The 14,993-nt window shown below is 33.1% G+C and overlaps 1 long non-coding RNA gene across 1 annotated transcript; it reads right to left on the bottom strand.

Annotated features, from left to right (window-relative positions):
- Positions 1–924: 924 nt before the first annotated feature.
- Positions 925–3,153, bottom strand: LOC120078709. The gene is made up of 2 exons (XR_005482077.1): positions 2,314–3,153; positions 925–1,309 (listed from the first exon to the last, which is right to left on the bottom strand). It is a non-coding gene; the product is annotated as an uncharacterized LOC120078709 (long non-coding RNA).
- Positions 3,154–14,993: the final 11,840 nt, after the last annotated feature.

Below are 14,993 nucleotides of genomic sequence, written 5' to 3'. Positions count from 1 at the left end.
GCTGAATGCCCCTTTTCTCAGATTTTGTCTTCCATACTCTTTACATTCACTAAGTTGGATTGACTAAGCATTTTGTTTGTTGTTTCTTTGAATGCACCAAAAAGTTTACTTTTAGTTCAAAGCGATCAATATGTAGAATCAGAACAAGTGATTGTCGAGATTGTTAGGTGAATAGAAGGATAAATTATTCGAGGATATTGCTACAGTGTGGCTTTGGTTCTTACAATTCTACGCCGTTTCATTATGAGGGAGAAACTTTTAAGTATCTAAAATTTGTATCCAGTGATTATTAAGGGCATCAAATTTTTGAGTTTTTATCTCATGTTTAGTTTAAGACGACCACGTTGTTATGACTAATATTGAATTCTATTTCGAAGAGAAAAATTCGATGTGTTTAGTATCAAGTAGATCGTATAGTTAGACTTAAAAAGTTCTTAAGTTTTTAGGTCGATTGGTTATTTAACATCATATTAGAGCAACATGAAGTCTTGAATTAGAATACTATCTGTCATTTTTTCTCCAACTAATATTGAATTTTACTTGTTGGGTATTCAATGAATTTTTAAGCCCACAAGTGAGGAGAGTTTTAGTCTCTATAAAAATAGTAAGTAAGAAAATATAATCAAGAGAAAATAACTATGAATGATATTCCATTACAGCTATAATTTTCAATGTAATATAATATTATTGATAAATCAATTAGCGAAAATCATGATTTTTGATGTTTAGAAGAAGTCTATAAAGTATTTTAGGCTAGAAATTATTTATCATCTTTCAACTTATATACAAATAACTTTTAAATCCATTGCTTATAAAAGAATTTGAACAGGCATAATCCAACCAATTTAGTGAGGGAAAATTAACATTATTATACTTTGTATTGAATGAAAACCCAACAACCATTGAATCTTCTAGATACATAAATTAGAATAGAATACAATAGAAGAGGGCCTTAAATAATAAAATACAATAAGGTAGATCATAAATACACATTGTTTAATAAAAGGCACACCAAACCTCACATTCAAACTTTCAAGCATTAATATTTAATTGAGACACAAAATTATTTTGGTCTCCTTATAGTACTATTTAGGTGGCTTATTTCATAAGGGACAATAATGGCCTTAAATTTAAGGGCACTTGGCCCTACCCCTAAGAGTGTGAACATGGCTATAGCAAGGGCAATGGCGCTTGCCATAACCCCCTGGCACACACTTGCATTTACTACAACATATTCTACAATATTTCATGCACCGACGCTTCAGCTTCGCTTTCGAGCATCTCTTCCTGCATGGTCTTGTGCACACATCTTTCCCGACCCCGAACACATTCCACATATCATCATTCAGAATCAATTTTGTTTTTTGGATTAATTTCATTTGAATAAGAGAACTCATACGATATTAAATTTTAAACGGGTGGCTATCATAATTTGAACTCATTGTTTTTTTTTTTTTTATAGATTGTGATGACCTAGATTATTCATAATGGTGGGTTGTTATGTTTTTCCTAATTCTGTTGATCATTATCAAGGCAAGGACTAATACAAAATTAATGGTGGTGATAAATACTTCTATTATTACTTAAAAAAACTCATGAAATAAGACCAGGCATGAGAAGGACATGGATTTTGGTCACATTTTCCTGAAAAAAGTTACTAGACTCGTTTAGATAGATTTTTTAAGTGCTCAAAAATGTGTTTTCAATTGAAAAATAGACAATTGTTTTAAATGGTAAAATTGCTAAAAATATTTTTAAGTACAGTAAAATATAATTCTCTAACAGTGATAGATTCGATAGACATCTATCATTAACCCTGATAGATGTTTATGGCAGTCCATCACTAATAGATAGTGAAATTTTGTTATATTAATAATCGTACTCTAATTTCTTAGATTTCTATGATTTTTTTAATAAATATTCTCAAATGATATCTAAGAGAACAATATTCAACTGACCGCTACAATGTGACCGTTTCATTATAACCAATAGATATGGATTCAACAATCTACATGTCTCTATTAACCCCTAGATTTAATTTGTCTACTCCTGACAACTGAGTCACTAAACAACTTTTCTTTCTTTAGACATCGTTTAATCGTCTCTTTTCATCACGTTCAAAGAAAACATGTCAGACAATAAATATCAAGTTAAAAACATTTCCATGGAAAAAGAACAAGTTTCTGAATTTGTTTACACATATCTGAATGAATTTCATATAGTGCCATGGATTTGGAATGTTGAGGTGCAAGATTTGAACAGAGGTAAGAAAAAAAAAATAACAAAAAAGAAAAGAAGAAAGAGAGAAAGTACCTGAGTCAGCCATGGCAGTGTCCATGAAAGAAGCACTTAAGAGAAGGAAACATAAGAATAAACCAAGAACCAAAATCTGAGTTCTCATCTTTGATCTTTCAGATTAGAAATGAAAATCTCAGATTTGTTTCTCAGCAGAGCACAAAAGGAGTTTGCAGAGCAAGTGCTTTTAAACAAGAAACAGAGAGAGTGGCAGGAGAAACTCTAACTGAACTCATAAACCTTGGGTGGGATTTGTTATATATATAGAAGGTTAAATTATAAATTTGGATACGAGCAAAGATGAAGCGTCATAAATCGTCAGATACATATATTTGTACATTCTATCAAATTATATGTGGCAAATTCTTCTTATTTATTTTTTTGAAATATTTTAATTTTTTTTTAGTGTATGTGATGGGAGGGGAAACCATAGAGATGGGTACACTACGTTTTCAAGTATTACCCTTTGAATATTAGATATGTTTTGGTACCTAAATTTTAAAAATAGATCTATTTAGTAGTTTTTAAGAATGGGTTTAAATGGTTATTCCCTTGTAATAGAACAAGAGAGCTTACGGGACTTTTAAATTGCATATATGATTTGATGATTGTGTTAAAGTGGTGCTGACTGAGCTTTTTGTTCAAATTGATAATAAAAGTTTACACACAATAATCAAGCCCTAAATTCATTAAGCTCACCTTGTCCTCGTTTCCCCTCGAGCCTGCACGACATGTGGGAGGATGTTTTTGCGGCAAAGAAAGTCATCATCGCCATTCGTCCTTGAAGCCTAAGAAGGACCTCACTTCTTCAAGTGGATAGAATATAGTTGAGGAACAATTTGTGATATTTAGAATAACGAGAATAAAGACTAAATTTTCTTTTCAAAATGATTTTAAACTATGTTCATGTTGGAATACAAAACATAATGTAATTAAATTACCTCCCATCCTCCCCTACGGACCATTTTTTAAAATTAACCATTTCAAAAAATTAGATTGAATCATCAATATTTAAAATGATAATTGGTATCATATTCATTGAACTATATTTAAATTGACTCACTTATAAATTTTATTTATGAAATGAGTAAAAAGTAAAATATTGATAATATATGAGCATAACTCAAATGTAATAGACATATATATATATTTAATTGGAAGTTCAAATATGAAAATATTGAATTTGGAGAACTCCTATTTTAACCCTATGTTTAATTAACCACTACTATGACTATCATACATATTTTTAATGAGTATTGACCTACCTTAATTATTTATTAAAAAAATCCTCAAAATATATTTGTTTATTTATTAAAAAATGTAAAAAAAAAAAAAAAAAATAGATGAGTGGGGTAAGAAAAATGAATGCAAAGACAGAAAGAACAGCTGTATTGGGTGGGTGAGATGAGAACAGAGGGGATGGAGGCCATTTGTCGGTGAGAACCCTCTAACTCTCTCTTATTATCTTTATTTGTCCCATTCTTATTTCTATTTTTGCAAATTAACCCCCAACTCTTTTTCTTTTTTCTTTTTCTTTTTCTTTTTCTTTTCCTCTCTCTTTTTCTTAAGTAATATTCTTTTCTTATAGTGTTAAGTTATTAAAAGAAAGCTTTTTGAATTTGTGATGACAGGGAAAATGTCTTTAAGTACAACTCCTTTCCCAATAATTTATACATCAAATTATAAACTAATAATTGTATTAATTGAAATTCTAAATTTTTGTGAGTGTGTAAATTTATACACTAATTATTTTTTTTTAATTAAACATCTAAATTGTTACAAACGAATCAATTAGTCCATATATTAAGGTTATCTTTGAAAATCGTCAAGGAGTTGCTTCTTTCAAATTGATTCGTTTATGAAAGTTTAGAGATTTAATTGTTAAATTATAAGTCTCACCTGATATTTATCCAAATGGAACATAATGAAGAGTATAAATAGATACATTTGTGAAAGTTCGAAGTTAAAATTGATGCAACTATTAGTTATGAATTTTAATTGATAATCTCAAAATTCAAAAGTATAAATTGATATTTTCTCGAAAAAGAAAATGATAGAACATAAATTATTAACAACCATAACAACCATGATCATTTTGAGAGATGATATCGGTTATGGTAAGAGATGCAAATATAATCTAATACGTTTTTTTCAAGTTCAAATCAACTACCTAAGATAGAGATGTTTATTGGGTTGGGTTGGATGGAGATAACTTCTCCGTTTTTGTCTCTACCCCATTTTATTTTTCATTCCTGCAAATTTTTTTTTTGTTTAATTTTGCAGGGATCGAGGGAGGATGCCCCCAGAGAATTATTCTGCTTACTTTTTCGGAAATATAATGAAATGATTTTTATTTTAAAAAAAAAAAATCAATTAAATAGTTCCACCATGAATCCTCATTTAAATGGTTAATTCCTTATGAATCCTTATTTCTAAGGCTTTAGGTTTAGAATTCAGATCAAGATATGAAATATGGATTCATCATTTTCCTATGACTTGGTAGAATACAAGTCTTTCCAACATTTTTTTATCCTCACTCCTTATTCACATTCTTCTTAGATGAATTTCAAGATGTCGCCTAATATAGAGTTGTTGCAAACCAAACAAACTTTCAAATTCTTATGATTACGCCATTAACAATAAAAGTGTATATAGCTGGTATAAATATAGAGTCATCAATACATTTAAACATTTCTTAACCATATTTGTGTTACAAATAGACTTCTTATCTCATTTGGATATGATTTAGATTCATTCATATATCCCCTTTTCTGCTCAGTTAAGATTTTATACGACATATTGTAAAAATTAAGTAATTTTTTTTAAAAAAAGAAAAAGAAAAAAGAATATTACATCACAAATGTAGAGGAAGAGATTTAAGTTTACCATTCAAGATGGAAAGCACTAATGTTTAATCCCTTTAAGAAGCTTTAAACCCATTTAAGTACAATTTTTTGAAGAATAAATTTGAATGCATGCAAAATGGGAAAGAATTAAGAAGGGGCACATGGTGCCAAGCCTAGGTGGATTATTGTACTATTGTCTTGGATACTTGCATTTACTTATTAATTTCATTTTCATTGAGATATGGGACTGTTTCTATGGAGATTCCCTGTCTAGTATTTAAAATAAAGGTTGAATTTATAAAAGAAAAAACAAACAATAATGTGAAAAAAACATTTAGAGTAGGCCTATAAATGAAGAGAAATGTTAGCCAAGCTTGGCCTCTAACAAAAAAATTGAAGGCCAAGTTAAAGCTTGCCCTAAACTATATTTTTCCTTTTTGAGACCAACTTAATTCACAAGGCTAGTTTATTTCTATAATTTGAGTTTTGTAGTAAGGAATGACAATTTATTGAGTGGAGTAGGGCCATGTCGAATATTTGCAACATGAACATAATGTTCGAAATAACTTATCAAAAAGTATATTTTACTTTTGTACCTATTAGAAGTTTTGAATTGGTATATATATATATATATTAACACCTTTATGTGGACGGGTAAAAAGTGTTTAGAGTAGCACTAACATTTCTCCCCTTACACGCGTGTTGCCATTACTGCACATCCGATCAGCTAGCAAATTTGGGTATCACGCTTGTGTAAAAAAAGAAATAACTTTTATATCTTGTTTTTTTAATTATGCGCTTTCACCGTATTATTATTAATTTTTTTTTGCTAATCTTGTGGATTTGAAACGTTTATTTCTTATTTGGAAAAGAGATGAACAAGTTCTTCAATAATTGTAGCTCTTTTACTCCCTTTCGGTATTTTGATAAAAAAAAAAATTCTTTTTTATCTCAACTCTTTTTTGACGAGTGTTCACTTGTCAAGAATGTTGTGTTAACTTTGGGGAGCAATAGACCTGAGACGACTAATACCAAAGTCGTGCAACAATAATTATTAAGACAATGATCATTCCACGATACAAAAATTATTGTGATTGACTTTCAATTCTAACATATAACCTAATTGGTATAAAATATGTACTTTTGACAAGGTGATAGGTTCATTTTTTTACTTGCAATATTGTTAAACTAAAAAAAAAAGTAAAAAAGATTCCTTCATTATTAAAAAGAGAAAAAAAAAAAGACTCTGATCTTTCCTCGATTTTGGAGATTAAAAAAATTTCTATTTAGAGGTCCTATTCTCTAAATTTATTGTTTTAGAAATATATTCTCTAAATTTATTGTTTTTAGAAATATTTAGCCATAAAGACCATTCTACGATCATAATTTCACAAATATCCAAAAAATTTAATATGTTTAGGTGTAGATTTTTGACCATTTTAATCTTTGTATCATGTATCTCTCTACATTGGTCAATTCCCTCAATAAAAATTAGACTAGACAAATTTTTTTAGGATGCAAAATTGAAAATAATGAATGCAATGATTTTTCACTTGATTGATTCGGCCACAATATTAGTAGGAAATAATTTTGAAATAATTTTCATTTATGGATTTTTTTTAAAGATATTGTAATTAAAGTATGAGATAGAGGAATCGAACCTCAATCTCAAGATTGCCAGTTGAGCTACCCTCTTGTTGGCTTCATTTATGGACTTTCACAAATCTTTATCTTCTTTACTTAATGATTACTAATGTTATTCCATGATCTTTTTCATTTTTATTTCACAATTTTTCAAATAATTACTCGTTACCTGAGTCAGAAATTTTATATAAGAATAAATTTTATATAAGAATACTGTATAAGTCTAATAAAAGAAAAATCAACAAATCAATGTAAAAAAAATAATCATAAATTCACATATTAACCAATTTATTACATTATAATTATCTTCTGGCCCGTTTGGTTCATAAGAATAAGAGGTGAGAATGAGAAACGATATGTTATTTATCATGTTTGGTACAAGTTTTTAATCTTGGAAATGAAAATATCTTATTCCAATCCATTTCATATTTCCATCCATAGGGTTTTCAATGGTTTTTCTCTCTCTTACTTTTTATCTTTTCATTTTCTTTGTTTTTCTTCTTTGTTGACATTGATTAATTTATTTAACTTTTATAAATATGTTTAAATTAAATTTATGACTGACATATATAATTAATTTTATTAATAATAATACTAATATAATAATTTATTATATTATTATGAATTAATATGAAAAACCACAATCTTAATATATAATACTATATATATATATTTGAAATAACTATAATTATATTTGCTTAAATTTTTTTTATTGGTAATATATATTGACATAATAAATTATTTAACTAAAATTATTAATTAGTCTTTAAACAAAATATTAATTAACTAACTAATAATAAAATGTTTTTTTTTTTTTAATTTAACAATCTTGTACACTTGTAGTTCTAGTTTTAATCTATAATCATAGTTACTTTTTAAAAATAAAAACATTGTTTGTTGATTTAAAATCAATTAGTTTATATCAACTTATTTCTATATATATAAGGCTTATAACTGACATTAAACAATTAGTTAATTAACTCTTCAATTTAAAAAAACTATATAAAAAAGAAAATAGATATTTAAATTAATTACCAATATTTTTTTAATAAAAAATGATAATATAAATGTGGAATAAAAATTTAATTGATAATAAATATACTAGACAAGAGGATGAGTGGAGTAAATTTAGTTAAATTTTAATGGCTTAAAATTGATTTAGTAACTTAATGTAATAAAAAAATTAACAACGAAAATTAATTATTGAAATTTATTTTAATAGTTTATATACAATATAATATGTCATAAAAAAATATAACACATTCCCAGACATCTATATCACATTCCCATATGTACCACAAAACACAGTAATCTTTAGGGGTGATAATCAGCTGGTTGGGGTCGATTTTTCGACCAGATCGACGTTGAACTGACCAGAATCATTTGAATCTGACCAAACCGTCCCGAGTCGAACTGAGCAGAAACACGATCGCCCGACGATCGGTCGGTCGGTTTGGTTTGGTCGATTTTTTTATATAATATATTTTTTTTTTATTAATATTCTTAGAAAAATTGCTATATTTAATAATTAATTATTTACATTTTACCACTTAGTAGTTAATATAATTTGCTATCAAGTAAAAGTTTAGTTATAAATCATTATCGTTATAAATAGTAATTTTTTAATACAAATAAAAAACCAACTATTTGTTAACTTCCTTTTTCTTCCTTATTAATCATGTTTTCTCTCTTAATTTATGATTGTGACTCAGAATTCAAGATACTATTTCACATTTTAATATTTATGAAATAGAGATATTAAAAATAAAATATTGATATGATTTGATTTGTCAACCCTTAATATTTAACAATTAACATGTTCATTGTTTGGGATTGTGTTCGCTTCGCTTAATTGCTTAAAGAAGCACTAATACATATTACATATATATTCGAAAACAAAACTAATATGAGAGTCGAGAGTGTATGTAACAAATAGAAATGTCACATGACACATACAATAAAATTAGAAATTACAACATAAAGTCAAATACAACCAAATTACAATAAAACACAAATAGTAGTACGTCACAAATAGTCAAATACAACCAAAATCACTGCTAGTAAATGATAAATGCTTAATCGATAAATGACAATTTTGCAAAATTTGGAAGGTCTTGAATCTCTTTTTCATTGTTCATAACCGCTCTGAATCCTATATAATTAAGATTAAGAAGAGAAAGACAACCTCATCGATTTTAAACTAACAAGTTACAACTATAAAATACAAATGAATAAAGTTTAAAGTTAAACAATTGAATAAATACCTTCTTCAAATAATGAAGCTTCTTCCAAGTCATGCTGAACTTCAAGATCTATTGGACCATAATTTAGCCAATTTTGAGTAGAAATGAGAGCCTCTACTGTTTTTGGAGCCAATGAACAACGTGATGAATCAACAACACGTCCTCCTGTACTAAAAGCCGACTCAGACGCTATAGTAGATACTGGAATTGCCAAAATATCTTTAGCCATATGACTAAGAACTTCAAACCGATGATTGTTCATCTTCCACCATTGAAGTAGATCAAAATTACCTTTATTCTTAACATTGGCTTCCAATAAATAAATATCAATCTCTACCCCTGTGATAACGGGCAGAAATGCACGTTATCATAGAAGTTCTTAAACAATGCTGGCTTGCATTGATAAAATATGTTAAATTGCGTCCAAAAAGCATTAAGTTTATTATATTGCGGCCGCATGCGTTCATCGCATAGGAACAGTTGATTTTTTGTTTTTATGCAGAATATGCGTTGACGCAAGGCAGAAATTGCGATCATAGGAAATTATTGGTTGAGTGCAGCATTACCGCAAGGCTTTGTAGTGATTGTGCTCGCAAACATTTGCTCAAAAAGGATTGCTGCAGCCTGGTCAGCGCAACTTGGTGGGCGCATCTGGGTAAAAGGTATAATTAATCACGATAGGACAGAAAGCTGATGACAGTCGAATCCGAATTAAGTTGAGTCGCTAACGAACAAGTAAATTCAGCTTTTCGGTGACAAATATTTGGCGCATCAGTCAGGAATTAAAACCATCCTATCTGTACAATCATGAGAGAGAAGCCACCTTTCACCCTGGAAGTTCTATAAATACCAAAGGCATCCTTTAGAAAAGGGGTTCAGCAGTCTTTACGAGTTCACCATTCTGCTCATAGTTTAGCCTTGTTCTTAGATTTTCTTTCATTTTACGACGAACGCGAGAGAAGAAGGTTGTGCCGACAGATCGTTCTGATAAGCTTGGGAGAGCACCAGAAGCTACCAGAACAGAGAGAGGGCTGACGCCTGTAGAAGCAGGAATATCTTTTGAACCGAATAGAGACTGACAGTGTAAAAGCCTCGGTCAACAAGGAATTGCTACCAGGCTCTCTACCTTTATCTTCCATTGTTATTTTGTACTCAAAATCATTTATAAAAATGGAATTTCCTTCTCTATATTTGTTCACTCTCTGTTATTTACGCATGTGTAGCTAAATCTGTTGAATAAGTTGAGAAGCATTGAGCTAGCACAACTGGGAATCTTCATTCTATGCGATTATCTTGTATTATGTATGCTTCATTCGTCTATTAGAGATATTTGGGAGGGTAGTCTATGGACATGATCTGGGCTTGGGAAAGTCAGATTAGAATCTAGGCTCGGGAGAGTCAGATTATAACGCATAATCAAGAGATAGATGCTTAGGAATAAGCACTATTTGCTATTAAGGCATCGCATGCATCCTAGAGATAGGATATGATTGTGTGCGGTCACCTTGCCTTTATGCATCTTGCATCATCGCATAGGACAAGAGTAGAGACTCAGGAATAAGCTCTATGGACACTTTTTCATTCAACACATGCATCCTAGACTTAGGAGCATCGCATTTGCATTGGAAAATGACTTGCTGTGCATGGTTGTAGCATGATCAAATAGTTTGACGCATTCTCAGGTAACGATAGCTAAAGACCTTCTCAACACGTTCATCCACATACTCAGTGCATCTATCACGCAATCCGACTTTTTCTCAAGTCGGTCGCAATTATTTATTTTTCATCACCGCAAACAACCACCTCAATAACTATTGATTTATTTGGTTACCACAAAGTTTTCATAAAAATTACCACCGCAACCTGTTTTCACAAGTCCCTGAGTTCGACCTTGGACTTACCAGGAAACTTAGTGGAATTTACATTTGGATTCCGCTGAGGAAACTTGAGTGCTCAACACAATTTCACCATCGCATATCATCCATGATTTCACTTCATAAAATAACGTATCAAGTTTTGGCACCGTTGCCGGGGACTTCGGCAAAATAGTGTGTTAATGATAATTTTTCTGATTTCTTTGCAGACTCACAATCCCTGGAGAATTACGACCCAGAGATTGAGAGGACATTCAGATGGAGATTAAGAGACCGCCAACAACAGCAGTCAGATAAAGAAGAGATGGCGGAGCAGCCTGGAAACGGAGCACCAAACGAAAACAACGTCATGGCGAATCCAATCCTTCTGGCTAACGATCGTAATAGACCCATTAGGGGACTATGCATCGCCAAACCTCTATGATTTCTCTCCAGGAATCATGAGGCCTACCCTCGATGGAAGCAGATTCGAAATGAAACCGATGATGCTGCAGATGATCCAAACTGCAGGACAATTTGGAGGCAACGTGGCGAGGAACCCGCATGCCCACCTCCGTAGCTTTATCGAAATCTGCAATACTTTTGTGTTCCCGAACATCTCTGCCGAAGAAGTTCGACTAACTTTGTTCCCATTTTTCTCTTTGTGATCAGGCAAGGAAATGGGCGTATTCTCTCGAGCCGAGAGAGATCACTTCATGGGAACAGGTCGTAGAGAAATTTATGAAGAAATATTTTCTACCTATTGAGAATGCTAGACGAAGGAAACTCCTAACAAATTTTGAACAAGTCATGGACGAATCGCTCAGTGATGCCTGGGGGAGGTTTAAAAGGTTGGTCCGGAACTATCCACACAATGGTTTGCCAGACTTCCTTCAGATAGAAATCTTTTATCATGGTTTGAATCCCGCTTCGCAGACCATTGCCAATGCGGTAGCCGCTGGTGGTCTGCTTGATAAAACGTATGAAGAGGCTAAGAATATCTTGGATCATATCTCTAAGAACCACGAAGATTGGAAGGAGAGAGATCAGAGACTGAGAATCAAAGATAATGACGCAAGTAATGGTGTTATTACTTCACTACAGAATCAAATGACCACAATGATGAACTTAATTAAGAGAATTGCGATCAGCAACCCAACACTGCAAAAGGAGCAAATCAACGTAATTAGTCAAAATACCATAAGGTGTGCGACTTGCAGTGATGGGCACGCAATGGAAGAATGCCCACAGAATCCACAGTCTATTTACTTTGTGAAAAATAATCCCTTTTCGAATACCTACAATCCCAGGTGGATAAACCACCCCAATTTTGCATGGAAGAATCAGCAACAGAACTTCCAATCCGTGGCGCAAAAAGAAGGGCCACCAGGATTCTTCTCACGCAACAATGGTCAGACAAGCAATCAAGCAAGTAGCTCTCAACCACTGCAATCTTCCTCCCTGGAAAGCCTATTGAAGCAATATATAGAGAAAAACGAAACGGTGCTTCAAAGTCAGGCTACGTCCATCCGCAATCTAGAATTACAGATGGGCCAGATTTCAAGTGAGCTAAAAACAAACCACAAGGGGCTCTACCGAGTTCAATAGAACTCCCACGCAACCCGGGGGGATCAGGTAAAGAGCAATGTCAAGTTGTGACATTACGAAGTGGGAAAACTGTGGAGGGAGAAAAGAAGAAGCTTAGTCGGATAACTCCCATTGTGGCAGAACCTGAAATTGCAGTGACGCAGAAAGAAGAAGGAGAAAAAGAAGCAATAGAGCCAGAGGTTGTGTCGACCTCAAAGCCAACTAAAATGGGGACCGTGAGAGTGCAGTTACCACCTTTCCCGCAGAGACTAAGAAAGAAAAAGAATGAAGAGGTACAATACCAACGCTTTCTATCTATGTTAAAACAATTACATATTAATATTCCATTTAGCGAAATGATTGAGGAAATTCCTACCTACGCAAAGTTTCTGAAGGATATGTAACCAAGAAGAGGGGAGCTGGTAAGTTTGCCACGGTGTCTTTAATGCAAAGTTCGAAATCAATCATTCCACCGAAGATGAACGATCCTGGGAGCTTTATTATACCTTGATCCATAGGAGGTCTGTATATCGGGCAAGACTTGTGTGATCTTGGAGCCAGTATCAATTGGAAGCTTCTGTCAATATTTAAGAAGCTGAATGTAGGGCAACTCGTACCCACGACCGTGACTCTCCAACTGGCCAATTGATCTCTAATGAATCCAGAGGGAAAGGTGCAGGATGTGCTGATCACCATTGATAAATTTATCCTACCAGCCGACTTCATCATCTTGGATTATAAGGCCGACAAAGATGTGCCCATCATCTTGGCCTGTCTCTTATACACATCTAGATGTGTATAAGAAAGATGTGCCCATCATCTTGGGGCGACCATTTTTATCAACAGGTTATGCCCAGATTGATGTGCATAAAGGGGAGATCACTTTGAGCATCAACGGACGAAGCTCAAGTTCAACATAATCCATGTCATGAAGTTTCCTGACGAAAAAGACCTGCATGACTCAGATGACGATCAAAATTTGATTGAAGAAGAAAAGTTTGATGAAGAAAATGAAGAAGAGGATGTCAATGCATCCGTTGCTTCCTGTAATGCGATCATAACAAAAACAAGCAAGGAAGAAGAGATGATCGCAAACCAAGAAGAAGAGCCAATAGAAAAAGAAGACAGAAAAACAACGCAACCATCCCTAGTAGAACCACCAACACTGGAATTAAAGACCCTACCAAATCATTTAAAGTACGCATTTTTGGAGTAGAATGAGAAGCTGCCAGTTATTATTTCCTTTACACTTAACGAAGACCAGAAGAATGCGTTGATGAGCATTCTGAAGAAACATGTGCGAGCAATTTGCTGGACACTCGCCGACATTCAAGGAATTAGCCCAGCGTACTGTATGCACCGCATTCGTCCTGAAGAGGAGCACAAGGCAACGATCGAACATCAACGCAGGCTCAACCCTGCGATGAAATAAGTCGTTAAAAAGGATATCATTAAATGGTTAGATGCGGACATTATTTATCCTATAGCAGATAGCACGTGGGTCATCCCCGTGTAGTATGTGCCGAAAAAGGGTGGCATGATGGTAGTCTCGAACGAAAACAACGAACTAATACCGCAAAGGACCGACACTAGGTGGCGCATTTGCATGGACTACCACAAGCTAAATGCGGCCACAAAGAAAGACCATTTCTCCCTGCCATTCATTAATCAAATGCTAGACCTTCTAGCTGGAAATGACTTTTACTACTTTCTGGATGGTTATGCCGGGTACAACCAGATTATGATAGCTCTAGAAGACCAAGACAAGACCACATTCACCTGCCCATATAGGACCTTTGCTTTTCGCCACATGTCGTTCGACCTTTGCAATGCGCCAAGCACATTCCAAAGGTGCATGATGGCCATCTTTTCAGACTATCTTGAGGACTCTGTTGAAATCTTTATGGATGACTTCTCTGTTTATGGGAACACTTATGAAGTCTGTCTAACCAACTTGGAGAAGATACTGAAGAGATGCAAAGAGACGAATCTGGTGCTTAACTGGAAAAAATGCCATTTCATGGTAAAGAAGGGCATAGTGTTAGGGCACAAGGTTTCTGGGACATTTTGGAGGTGGATAAATAAAAAATCGAAGTAATTGAAAAACTTCCACCTCCAACAAGTGTGAAGGCTGTGCGAAGTTTCTTGGGGCATGCTGGATTCTACAGACGCTTTGTCAAAGATTTTTCAAAAATAGCACAACCACTGAGTACGTTATTGAAGGCTGATAGAAAATTCGATTTTGACGATAATTGCCTCAACGCATTCAGAGTATTGAAGAATGCGCTGATTATCGCACCCGTATTGATTGCACTGAACTGGATACTTCCTTTTGATAATGTGCGATGCAAACGGATATGCGATGGGAGCAGCTTTGGCACCAAAGAGAAAAACAATCTTACATCCCATCGCATATACGAGTAAAACATTAAATCCTGTGCAGACAAATTATATCACCTCAGAGAAAGAGCTTCTGGCTGTAACTTTTACATTGGAAAAATTTCGACATATCTGTTGGGGAGAAA

Source organism: Benincasa hispida, chromosome 5, assembly GCF_009727055.1.
Source record: "Benincasa hispida cultivar B227 chromosome 5, ASM972705v1, whole genome shotgun sequence".
NCBI lineage: Eukaryota > Viridiplantae > Streptophyta > Magnoliopsida > Cucurbitales > Cucurbitaceae > Benincasa > Benincasa hispida.
Note: the sequence above shows the minus strand (reverse complement) of the source record. Positions and strands in the feature narration are given on the sequence as shown.